This window comes from Rhinoderma darwinii, chromosome 6 (assembly GCF_050947455.1).
Source record: "Rhinoderma darwinii isolate aRhiDar2 chromosome 6, aRhiDar2.hap1, whole genome shotgun sequence".
Lineage (NCBI taxonomy): Eukaryota > Metazoa > Chordata > Amphibia > Anura > Rhinodermatidae > Rhinoderma > Rhinoderma darwinii.
In genome coordinates this window covers 41,621,106-41,634,101 of record NC_134692.1, presented here as the reverse complement: position 1 = coordinate 41,634,101, position 12,996 = coordinate 41,621,106, and the positions used below count along the sequence as shown (strand labels likewise).

The 12,996-nt window shown below is 42.1% G+C and overlaps 1 protein-coding gene across 8 annotated transcripts in view; it reads right to left on the bottom strand.

Moving 5' to 3' along the window:
• The window catches only part of DIP2A (disco interacting protein 2 homolog A), an 85,491-nt gene that overhangs the window by 40,346 nt on the left and 32,149 nt on the right, over positions 1 to 12,996 (bottom strand). The window contains exon 1 of one of the 8 annotated variants that reach the window (XM_075829566.1): positions 1 to 53. This exon is cut by the window's left edge and continues 100 nt beyond it. The exons of the other annotated variants lie outside the window; for them this stretch is intronic. The gene's annotated coding sequence lies outside the window, so the exon portion shown is untranslated. Of the gene's footprint in view, positions 54 to 12,996 lie in introns of those variants that run through there. 8 annotated transcript variants of the gene reach the window in all.

Genomic DNA, 12,996 nt, shown 5'->3' with positions numbered 1-12,996 from the left:
GAAGACGCTGCCCAAAGCTACAAGCTCAGTCTGGATATCAACCATCAGAGAAGGGTCCAAATTCAGAATGATCAGCAAAAAGTCTGCAAGCTCTGAACGCTGTCCCCATTGTACTGATCACATCCCTTTGTTCCTCTTTGAATAGAATAGTGAGGGGGAATCTCTCCACCCCATAGACGCAGATTAACCCATCATTTACGTTACCCTGGTTCCTCCACTCTCTAACTGTCCCATAAGAACATAGAGACAGCAGGAAAACAGCTGCTCCCCCAGATAAAAAGGCAGACGGCAGGATCTCTACTGGGAGTTGAAGAGAAGACTGAACATATAGTATGAAAGCAGCAGATAAAACAGATCATCATTGCTGGTACAAGAAATACATCCACGGAAGAGAAGGGGTTAAGAATGTTACAATTCTATTGTGGAGAGTGGCAATGGCCAAGAGGATCATTATACATGCAGCCCATAGAAGATTCATAGACTGCAAAGCCACATCAGTGACTTCTCCTAGAAACATGCCTAACCCCTGCAGCACAATGACGAGCGCTGGAGCCATCTATTCATCCACAGCGACCCCTATTCATGGCAATAAACAGGCGTTGCCAGCAGACAAAATATCTCTGCCATTCATGTGAAAGGCCAAAAGGCATCCATCTGACCGGACATTCAACTGGCCTGACATACAAAGAACCAGCACGGTGCACAGGACAAGCGGCCTCCCCCATTTGGTGCCCAGAGGTGCAAAGTTAAACAAAAACTCATAGTTAAAAGTCAAAAGGTCCAAACAACTGGCGGACAGGCCTTCTGCATAGCTCTAGATACCGCTTAACCGGTCACGCTCATACACAAAAGGCCTGACAACTCGATGGTATGACATCAATTTCTCACCGAAACACTCAATTGGCGAGTTTAGTAAATATAGATCTATCGGCCCTTAAAAGGGGTTTTTCAGCCAACAAAAATTGATGGCTTATTCTCAGGATAGACCATCAATAGCTCATGGGTCAGTGTCCCCCGCCGATCAGCTGTTTTGAAGGGAGTGCAGCGCTAGTACCAGCGCAGCTTCCCCTTCATTTCTTCTTGCTCACTGTGAATGTTCGACACACATTTAGTGGCGATTCACGGGTATTGCAGCCTTTTCTCCCATTCACTCTTCAATAGGAGAAAATGCTGCAATAGCTGTGAATCGCTGCTAAATGCGTGTTGGAGATTCACAGTGAGCAAGAAGAAATTAAGGGGAAGCAACACTGCCCAATGGTCTAAAGCCCCCCTCCCCTCCCCTACATCCACCATAAAGGAAAGTGCATATTGGATTTCAGGGACTATCTGCCACGGTCTTATCCCTCTTTGCGTGTTCAATAAATAGCCACGCTGAGCGGTATGAGCGTGCATGTCTATACGGTAGTCCGGGGGGGGGGGGGGGGGAGATGGCAGACCATGTATTACCAAGCATTGGACATACCCTAAGGCTTAGAGTACAAGACCGTGGCAATTTTGTGGCCTGCAAAAGAGTAGAACAACATGTCCTGAGTTTTTGTGGCCCGAACTACCAGCCCCCACGGGGATGTGTGAACATCACGCTCGTGTGCATGGGGCCATATAAATTAATGGGCCTGTGCACTATCCGCAAAATTGCGGATAGTACATGAACAAAGAACCAGGGTTGTGTGAATTAGGCCTAAACCATTTTCGTTATTCACCTCAAATGTCACAAATATTGGTTCTCCAGCTCACATTTACACAAGTGCAAAGTGTAATGATAACTGCCCCGTGTAAATGCACAAAACTATTAACACTAAAATGATCACTTAGGTCGAGGCTCTGCTGTGATGCAAAGAAATTGCGTTAATAACCACAAACACGAAGTGATCTCAACATTTTCATATAGAAAAAAGTTATGGTTAGGATTTTTGACGATGGTCGCAAGGACAACTTGTGGCTTTTTACCCATAGGGAAACATTGATTTTATGCTCTTGTAAACGTGCGATTACAGCGACTCGCAAGCACTGCCCGTGTCCCTTGCATTGATGAAAACTGGTCGCTCATACATAAAATACATCATCATTTGTCACAACCGCCTCCAATTTGTAATAATGTCCATAAACATTAGATGAACGTCACCAGAACGTGCGGTTTTCAAAAAGTGACCGACCATCTTTTATGTATGGCGGTGTCCCAACTTTTCCCCAACGACAGATGTTGAAGGAGATAATCTGCTAGCGATATCTGGCAGCAGTTTACTCCCTGCTTCCTATTGAGAACAAATGCATGTTCAGCCGAGCGTGCATGTGTATGTGGGGAGGGTTGTTAGACCAATGCCCATCTAAAGTGCATGGCCAGCTTTGGGCCCTGTTCACACAGAGTTTTTTTTTCACGCGGAAACCGCATTGGAAAACGCACCAAAAAGCCTCCCATTGATTTCAATGGGAGGCAGAAGCATTTTTTTCCCGCGCGGGAAAAAGAAGCGACATGCCCTATCTTCGGACGTTAAGTCTCTGACCTCCCATTGACATCAATGGGAGGGAGAGAAAGTGTATTTCACAGCATTTTTGCCCGCGGGTGAAAAACGCAGCGAAAATCGTGGCAAACGGCGTGCAGGCAGATCAAAATCTGCCTCAAAATTCCAGGACGGAATTTTAAGGCAGAATCTTCTGCCTACAAAAAACTCAGTGTGAACAGGGCCTTTTGCTTGTAATGATTTTGGTGTGTCAAGGATTAGTAGTTTGTGCAATTCTGCCATCCTAAATAGATCGACCGGTCCCCTCCATATAGTGGCTGCTGTAGTGCATGGAATTGTGGGAAGAAACAGGAAAAAAAGATATACTTACACCGTTTTTAAAAATAAAACATGATTGCAGGCACAAAGGCAGCACTGCTTACTGATGACCGTCTATGGAGGCCTCCTGTAATAGATATTTAAAGGGTAACTAAAGGTTCAACAAACTTCTGACATGCTATAGTGACATGTCAGAAGTTTTGATTGGTGGGGGTCCGTGCACTGAGACCACCACCAATCGCTAAAACAAAGTGGCAGAAACGCTCGTGCAAGCGCTGAGCCGCTTAGTTTCTGTTGGGCTTTTCCGGAAATCGATGTAGCGGAGTACGAACTCAGAAAGTCTACGAGCCCGTACACCACGGCACCGACTTTACGGAAAAAAGTCGAACAGAAGCAAAGCGGCTCAGTGCTCACACAAGCGTTTCTGCAATTGGTGGGGGTCTCAGTGCTCGGACCCCCACCAATCAAAACTTATGACGTCACTATGACATGTCAGAAGTTTGTTGAACGTTTAGTTACCCTTTAACCTGCCATGAAGACAGTGCTAACATTATCAGAATAAGGAATGGCCTCGTGCTACATTAAAATGCATAGCCAACGTGGTTATACTGGGTCTCTTAAGAAACAATGCTATAGTGTAAAGTCGTGTCTATCTACTTGTGTGCGGACCATGCATGAAGAGCTCACAATATTAACCATCGCAGGGAACAGAGGCTCTATACAGGGATACTAGATCAAAATAGAGACACGCAGGACCCACTGAAACTGAACCCATCAGTTACGCTGACCTGACGGATTCAGGTCTTCGCGCATGATACAGCTGCTCTGTATACACGATACAAAGCAGCTGTATCTCAAAAAGTTAAAATATTTTTAATTAAAAAGTATTTTGAAAGTTGCACCAAACACACTTTCATTATTTAAAAAATAAATAAAAAAATAAAAAAAGATTTCAAAAGGTTTACATAGCCTTTAAACTGATGTATACACTGTAAGGCCGCATGCACACAGCCGTGCCCACAATCACAGGCCGCGATTGCAGGCACGGCCGGCGATAGACGCCAGCATTTTCGGCCCGTGCTGGGAGAACAGCCCGTAAAAAGCAAAAGATAGGACACATTCTATCTTTTGCGGTACACTTCTACGGCACGGACACCTATCCGAAGCGATACGGAAAGGTGTCCGTGGCCAATAAAACTGAATGGGTCCGTAATTGCGGACTGTATTATGGTCCAAAATTACGGAGATTTATTACGGTCGTGTGCATGGGGCCTAAGGGGAGCGCTGTTTGTCAAAGCTTCACTTTTACGCTATAAGAAAGCATCACGTCTGGTAAATTATCGCACAAGTCAATGTACATTAACAGATAATATATTATATTAATTATAAGTGGATCAGTACCTACAAAAATTAGGGACCTCTAATATAGAGGATACATAACCCGTCCAGTCCGACTCCCTCGCCTCTAGGTAATAACGTCACTCCAAGTTCACACGGGACAAATACGCTGCGTAAAAGCACGCAGCCTATCAGTCCTGTGTGCCAAAGGGAATTCCGGGCAAACTTTGGTGCCGTTTTTCGCCCGGGATGTCCGCTGCGGAAAACTGCAGCCTCAGCCGGCCTGCCAGCAAAAACTGCAACAACTGCTATTTGTTGCGGGATTTAGCTCCCCATTGAATTCAACTCCCGTAAGAAATAAGCTGCTTTTACGCAAATACAATTGACATTCTGTGATTTAACCGCAGCACAGATCAATCTCTGAGCGGTTTTTCTACTGACTTTTTACGTAGCATGTGAATGAGATTTGTTTTTCGTCCGCAATTCCGGACGGAAAAAACGCAGCAATTCCGCAACGTGTGAACAAGTCCCAATGATAGGCATACGATTGCACACTTTGGTAGTGAAGTGTTGTACATGACAGTGCCTGTAAATCTGGCTCCTAGACACCACTGCTTGGACTTAGTTGGTGTTGCACACACGGATACATCTACGAAGTCCACAGTGAACTCTGCTGCATTGCATTCTTGGAGATGAACGTTTACAACTGTCAGTTTAGTGTAGATTCCTGGTGTAAACATCTTACACTACAGATTAGCACAGCTGGCTATGAACAGACCCTGAACCAGCAGGAGACGGAAGAATACACAGGCTGTATCTTCAAGGGGCTATATTGGTTTTCGAAACCGAAAATAAAAGGGGTCGGCATTTTTCCAGAAACAGGACCATTCCTGTCCATGGGCCGTGTCTAGTATAGCAGCTCAGCTCTGTTCACTTGAATGGGGCCGAACTGCAATAACAGACAAAGCAATGGACAAGAATGGCGCGGTTTATGAAAAAAACACCTATATATAGATATATGTAGATTATATATAGAAGTAAATGATTAAATAACGTTCATAAATGACCTTACAGGTTTGGCATCGACGAGGAAAGGCTAAGCAGGCTGAAGCTACACAAGGCACAACAGCAAGCCAAGAAAGAGGGGGAGGGGGGCTCATCTGCAGCCAGAATCCAAGGGTCTCCAGCTATGCTACCGATCACATGCAATCCTAAAAGATCCACATTTTCTAAAATACATGGAAACGGCTAATAATAATATAATTTTTTTTAATATGTGTTTTTCTAATAACTGCTCAAGTAGTAAATCAGTAGAACGGATACTGAAATTAGCTCAAGGACACGGATTATGCAGAAGGTCATTATTTAAAGAGACAAATACAGTTCCCAGACAGATACTGAACATTTGGCGGCGTCAATAGAAAATCAGGGACACTTGGCCGTTCTGTGACACACTGTGCTCTGAAAAGCAGACTGCATGCGTGTTAAATCCTTCTAGAGCGACACTGTGGGCAGCATTCATGAGCAGATGGAAGAAGAGGGATCGGGAAGGACCGTCCGACCGTCCTAAATGAACATTTCAATAATTATTCATAGTATGATTAGCAATGTATAGAAATCAGAGTGAATTACCAATTTGTTTATGACACAGTAAATAAGGACTTCTAGCCAGCAAGACTCCATGGATTAAGATAAAGTGCTGGATACCATGCGAACACTAGGGGTCAGTAGACCTTCTGCAATGTAAGCAGCAATGCTGTATACTGCGGTCTCACGGGTTCATATAGGGGAGTCACATGACAACGCCGGCCACTACCCGCATTATGTGGGCAACATTGACAGCTTTAGACATTACTTCATTTGATAAACATAACTGTATAAACAGGAATATGGCGTGAAGTAGTTCCGGCGCTATTTCAGGAACATACACAAATGACCGATATGGTGTTATTGGTGCGACTTGGCCCACTGAGGGTATATTCACATGGCTTATTTTCAGTAGTTTTTCGGCACGTAAAAAAAAACGCCCCATAAAAAGAAGCGCATGTCACTTCTTGAGCCGTTTTTCATGGTCTCAATAGAAAAACCATCTCCAAAAATGTGCGTACAAAAACGCATCAAAAAACGCTTGATGATTTAAAAAAAAGTCTGAAAACAGCTCTGTATTTTACAGCCGTTTTTGACTCCGTGTGTGAACATACCTCAGTAAGTAGATTAGAAAGTTGTATAACAGTCATTTATGCAGTGATTGCCGAAAACCAGAAAACTCTAGAAGGGAACCAGTTCACACAGAGTTTTTGCTGCTGATTTTGACATGGTAACCGTGTCTGAATCCGCAGCAAAAAAAACGTCCGAAACCGCCTTTCATTGATTTTAATGTGAGGCGGAGGCAGTTTTTGGGAGGCAATCAATGGGATGTAGGGAAAGCATTTTTTGCCCGCAGCGCTTAATAGCCGTGGATTAAAAACGCCACGAAAATTGCAGCACAAATTTGCAGGCAGGTCAAAATCTGCTTCAAAATTCCTGAAGGAATATTGAGACATATTTTTTTGCCTGCAAAAAAAACTGTGTGAACAGGTCCCTAATCCGATTCCACACACACACACCTCTGACATGTTTTCCGCACCTTTTTTTATGCTGAAAAATGTATGCGTGAAGGAGGCCAATACAACATCCACGATTTTTTTTTCCACAGGGAGTCCTACGGAGGTACAAATAGGTCCTATAAAGTTCTACATGTCTCGTAATCTGGCTCCGTACAGTTTGGAGCCATAATACAGACTTGTGCATGAGCTCTAAACTAATAGAAAAAAACCTTTTAAACCAGAACAAATCTAAAAAGAAAAGAAAAACAAGAAAAACATACATTAGTACAAACAGAAACTCCTCTGGTCATTAAAGGGGTCCCCCCCAGAACGGAAAATCATTACCTATCCATTGGATAAGCGATAAGAGACTGATTGCTAGGAACCCTCCCACCAATCGTGAGAACGGGGGTCCCGGACCCCTGTTCCTTCTTTCTGCTCGCCCGCAGTGAAGTGGACTTTCAAAGTCTATGGGACTGACAAACAGCAGAGTACAGCCTTTCAGCTGTTTCCATCAGTCCTATAGACATTGAATGGAGCAGCGGGCGCATGATCGAACGCCGCTCCTACTCCCTGCAGAGGGTCCAGTGAGGAGGAGCCCCGTTCTCACAATCGGTGGGTGTCCCAGCGATCAGACACTTATCACCTAGCCTGTAGATAAGTGATATTTATCGATTCTGGGACAACCCCTTTATTGCCGGATGATCTCACAATAGAGGTTTTCACTGAGGTTCACCCAGTAACTAATGTGATCATAAAAGTCCTTAGGTATAAATTTAGCATAGACGGCTAGACAAGAGCTGGATGTCGTAGTCTAATAGTTTGTAGCATTAACATCAAAGTCAACTACACCCCTCATAAACCAGCATTATTTCGTTTTTGGACTCCCTCCACCCTACTAGAGGACTTTTCGAATAACGCAATAGGACACGGCAATTTATCTTTTAAAAGACAAGACGCTATATATATATATATATATATATATATATATATATAACCTCAATACCACAATGACGTCACACATTGGTGATGTATTTATTCCATAAATTCAAATGTTGTAGAAGATATATTGCTGGAGTCAGAGATTAAATATTATGCAACATATGTAATATGTCATCAAAACCTGGTCTATATGGGTCTCTAAGACAAAATGATTGCTTTCGCCTGCAGAAAATCCCATGTGAGGATGACAGTCATCGATAACCTAATTCTGCAGAAAAAAAAAGTGTTTTTGTTATAGTGTACCGGGAGGACGTAATTTTTTGTATTAATTTTTTTTATCATAGAACACCATGGTGGATTTTGAAGCAATACAATTGGCTAAAACAGTTTAATTTATTTTTACGCCTTCTTTTAACAGCTGTACATTTTCGCCACTAACGTGCACCTTTTTTTTTACCATTGCCTATGAAAAAGTAAAAAAAAAAAAGCTACTCCTTTTCTCACATGTTCTCTTTTTTGGAATTTAGTAGACCAATGTCGCAAATCAAATCTGCTCAAATACACAGCCCAATTACAGATCTGATCATAACCAGTCTAAATATCACTAATCTATAGATTCTGAAAGACAACATTTACGTTGCTTCGAGAGCCAAAATTTTGATGCCCTAAAGAGGATCTGTCAGTAGTTTAGTAATGCCCAATCTCCTAGCTAATCCAATAGGCGCCGTCACACTGATAATGCTAGTGAAAATTGTGTCCCAAAAATAAGAAGTTTATTATTTTAAAAGTTATGAGCTTTTTTTGAGATATGCAAATGAGACTATACAAGACAAGTGGGTGTCTACAGCAGTGATTCTCCGGAGGTGGAGCTACCTCACAGCCTCTGACGCTGTCCTATCAGCATGAAGCTGCTTCACACAGTGTGAGAGACTGGCTGGAGGGAAGGGGGATCACTTAAAACAGCCATATCTCGGGCTGTGGACCACGTAGAACAGCGGTTCTAGCTGTAAAACAACCGAAGGTAGCACCAGTTAACACAGTCGGGAATGGAAGCTGTATACTATATGATCACGCTGTGTTGCTGGACTGGGAACAGGAGAACTGTATGATGCTGAATGGACAGCATGTGTGTGGCGGTTCAGACAGCACCAGTTCAAGTAGGTGCACAAATAGGGGCCCAACCTAATTGTGAAACAGTAAGAGTTTTCGGCATCAAAGCTGGAGATTTAATATTCTTCTTCTTTATTTATGCCAGTGGCTAAGTGCGGCGTTTCAGTCAACCTGACCTTCATCAGGCACTGAGCTGTACTGGGGACTGTTGTATGGTTTCTGTCAGCGCTATATTTTAATGTCGTCTGACCGCTGTTTTTGGTGCGGACTGGACAGCGTCATACAGAAAACATTATACTATCAAGAGTGACAAGAAAGAGTAACCTTCCATTTGGCAAGTATAGCCAAATTAGCATATTTAGACAAAAGAACATAACCTTGCAAATAATAAACATTTTTGAAAAAAAATTACATTGTAGTTATCAGCATCATCGTGCCCATTAGATTAGTTCGGAGATAGGGAATTAATAAACTAGTGACTTTAACACAGATTTCCCAAAAGGACAGAAAATTAATTTAAAAGCCATACACAACGAACATGATAAAATTCTTAAGAAACTTCAGAGTAAAGATGCAAAAACAAAACAGTAGGGCGGAGGGATCGCTTACCAGGAAATACAGACATCGGAAAAAAATAGAAGGGTGATGAAAGACGAAAATTTTGTGACAGGACAGCAGCATAGTTCATGGAGAGAGAACACATTTTCATAGGACTATATTTCTGCTCTAATTTGACAGAATCTGGAAAGGAGAATCTGAGGCAGATGTGAACAGAGCATGAGGCTGCTTTCACATGAACATATCTTTCTGTCTGTAATACGAGGCTAATGTTAATCAATAAGGCTATTCACATTTGAGTTGAATTCGGGAAGTGTTATATCTCACCCCAGTGCTGGATTCTCAGCTATACTGCTTATTATTGCTGTATAATGTCCTCTATGCTGCTGCTTCTATACATATGATAGAGATAGGAGAGCAGGATTCTCCACTTCTATGTGTGCAGTGTATAGAGGACATGATAGCATTTAGGATCTACCCACCAGCTCAGAGACAACGGAGAATTAGAGAGAGAGCCTGCAGAGGGGAAAACTGCTAAAAAAACAAATGCCATATACAAGCCATATAATGGGCAGAAATAATGTTATTCCTCATGTACACACATGTGACCGCTTATTCTGAAAAGTTAGGCACGCTTCATAAAAAAAAATAAAAAAAACTTACAATACCTTGCCTTGTGTACTGGTCACTATAGGTTTTAGTCTTGCCGACTCCCAGATGTAAGGTACAGCTTTATTATTCAATTCTGATAACAATACTTCTGCTGTTTTGTCTGGTGCTTCAACATTGCCAATAGTATGACCAAACATCATAAATGACTGTCTACAACCTAGCTGGAGCAATTCAATAAAGACAGATGGACAGTGATGCGTGATCTTGTGGACGTAATATTGACAATTCACCAGTGTCAGCCAGCCATATGTTCTTGATAATCCGGTGTCAGGATGCCTGCAAATTCTTTTTATTTTTTAAGGTCAATGAGTAAACGCAGGGGAACTTAAAAAAAATATATTTTAGCTCAATATTATAGTAAATTTGAATTCCCTGTTATAAGGACATTGTGGCTTTTTGAAATACTATTGTTTTCTACATGGTTGAACAGGTTGTTGGAACAGGAAATACCATTTGTTAAGATAAATTCGGTGGATCAAGAAGGAAGAAGCAAATAAAATATATTCATTCTCGGGTGAATAGTTTAGCCATTGAATGTCAAGTGAATGTTTGTCTTCCTCTTCAACTCCTACTACACAGTCGTCTATTAAGTGGCTCAGGCACAGGGGTGCACAACATTTTAATTTGAGAACCAGATTCTTAGAATAGGCAATGATAAAAATTTGACAAATATATTACAAACTTAGAGCACATTGACTTGCTTATTTAAAGGAGCTTCATTATATTAAACTTTTCTGAAAATGGCAACTGCAAACTTCTCCTAGTCTTTTATTAATAAAGGGAACTTTCGATTGTTACATTATATTTCAATACTTACACTAGATGAGATTTTCTACTACTGTAAAGGAGTCCTTTTAATTTTTAAAATGTCGGCTCTCTAAATGGGGAAAAAATTATATTCTTGTACAAAATTGAAGGAGGTTTAGTAAAAGTTCCTTTTCCAAGTATAGTCACCATTGTGTTAACTGAAGAAGGCTGGAAAACAGCCAATAAGCACCTTCTTCAGTCAAACAACGGCACTCTCTTCAATGAAATGGTGAAAGTCCCAGGTAAGGAACCATTACCAACCACCTTTTATGACTTAAATAATAAAAATATGCCTTTTTTTTATCATTTATTTGTTTAAACAAAAAACAAAACCTTGGGAGTACGTGATTGTTTTCATTTACCGGCACAACATACAAAAAGTGTTTTAGGCTATGTTCACAAGGAGTATTTTGGGGGAGGAATATCTGCCTCAAAATTCCGTTTGGAAGTTTGAGGCAGATATTCCTCTCCCTGCACGCCGATTTTCGCGCAGTTTTTCGCCCGCGGCCATTGAGCGCTGCGGGCATAAAACAGCGCGAAATACGCTTTCTCTGCCTCCTATTGAAGTCAATGGGAGGTCAGAGGCGGAAGCGCCCGAAGATAGGGCATGTCGCTTCTTTTTCCCGCGAGGCAGTTTTACTGCTCGCGGGAAAAAGACGCCGACGCCTCCCATTGAAATCAATGGGAGGCGTTCTCGGGCCGTTTTTGCCGAGTTTTGCGACGCGGTTTCCGCGTCAAAAAACTCGGCAAAATACCCCGTGTGAACATAGCCTTAATCTGACTGGTTGCTACAATGTCCCCCCTCTTCATAATATTCAGAGAGATTCTCTACTAGTGACTGGTATAGTGCCAAGGGACTGCCGGAGGGCAAACGTGGCACCTATTTTCAAAAAGGGTCTTTTCCAGGTAATTCTAGACCAGTAAGCATAACATCAATCGTGGGAAAAATGTTTGAGGGGCTATTGAGGGACTATATATAGGAGTATGTGACAAAAAATAGTATTAAAAGTGACAGCCAGCACGGTTTTACTAAGGACAATAGTTGTCAAACCAACCTGATTTGCTTTTATGAAGAGGTAAGCAGAAGCCTAGACAGAGGGGCCGCTGTGGATATTGTGTTTTTGGACTTTGTAAAGGCATTTGACACTGTCCCCCATAGACGTCTAATGGGTAAATTAAGGACTATAGGTTTAGATAGTATAGTTTGTAATTGGATTGAGAATTCGCTCAAGGACCGTATCCAGAGAGTTGTGGTCAATGATTCCTACTCTGAATGGTCCCAGGTAATAAGTGGTGCACCCCAGGGTTCAGTGCTGGGACCACTATTATTCAACTTATTTATTAATGGTATAGAGGATGGGATTATTAGCACTGGTTCTATTTTTGCAGATGACACCAAGCTATGTAGTATTGTTCAGTCTATGGAAGATGTTCGTAAATTACAAGCTGATTTGAACACACTAAGTGTTTTGGCGTCCACTTGGCAGATGAGTTTTAATGTAGAAAATGTAAAGTTATGCATCTGGGTACCAACAACCTGCATGCTTCATATATCCTAGGGGGAGCTATACTGGGGGAGTCACTTGTTGAGAAGGATCTGGGTGTTCTTGTAGATCTAAAACTAAATAACAGCATGCAATGTCAATCAGCTGCTTCTAAGGCCAGCAAGATATTGTCGTGTATTAAAAGAGGGATGGACTCGCGGGACAGGGATGTAATATTACCACTTTACAAAGCATTAGTGAGGCCTCATCTAGAATATGCAGTTCTGGGCTCCAGTTCATAGAAAGGATGCCCTGGAGTTGGAAAAAATACATAGAAGAGCAACGAAGCTAATAAGGGGCATGGAGAATCTAAGTTATGAGGAAAGATTAAAATAATTAAATTTATTTAGCCTTGAAAATAGACGACGAAGGGGGGACATGATTAATTTATATAAATATATTAATGGCCCATACAAGAAATATAGTGAAAACCTGTTCCATGTAAAACCCCCTCAAAAGACAAGGGGGCACTCCCTCCGTCTGGAGAAAAAAGGTTCAGTCTCCAGAGGTGACAAGCCTTCTTTAGGCCTTATTCACACTAACGTGTTATAAGTCCGTGATACGCGTGTGATTTTCACGCGCCTCGCACGGACCTATGAAGTCAATGGGTGAGTGCAAATCGCGCACGGCACACAGAAGCACTTCCGGGTGCCGCGCGTGATG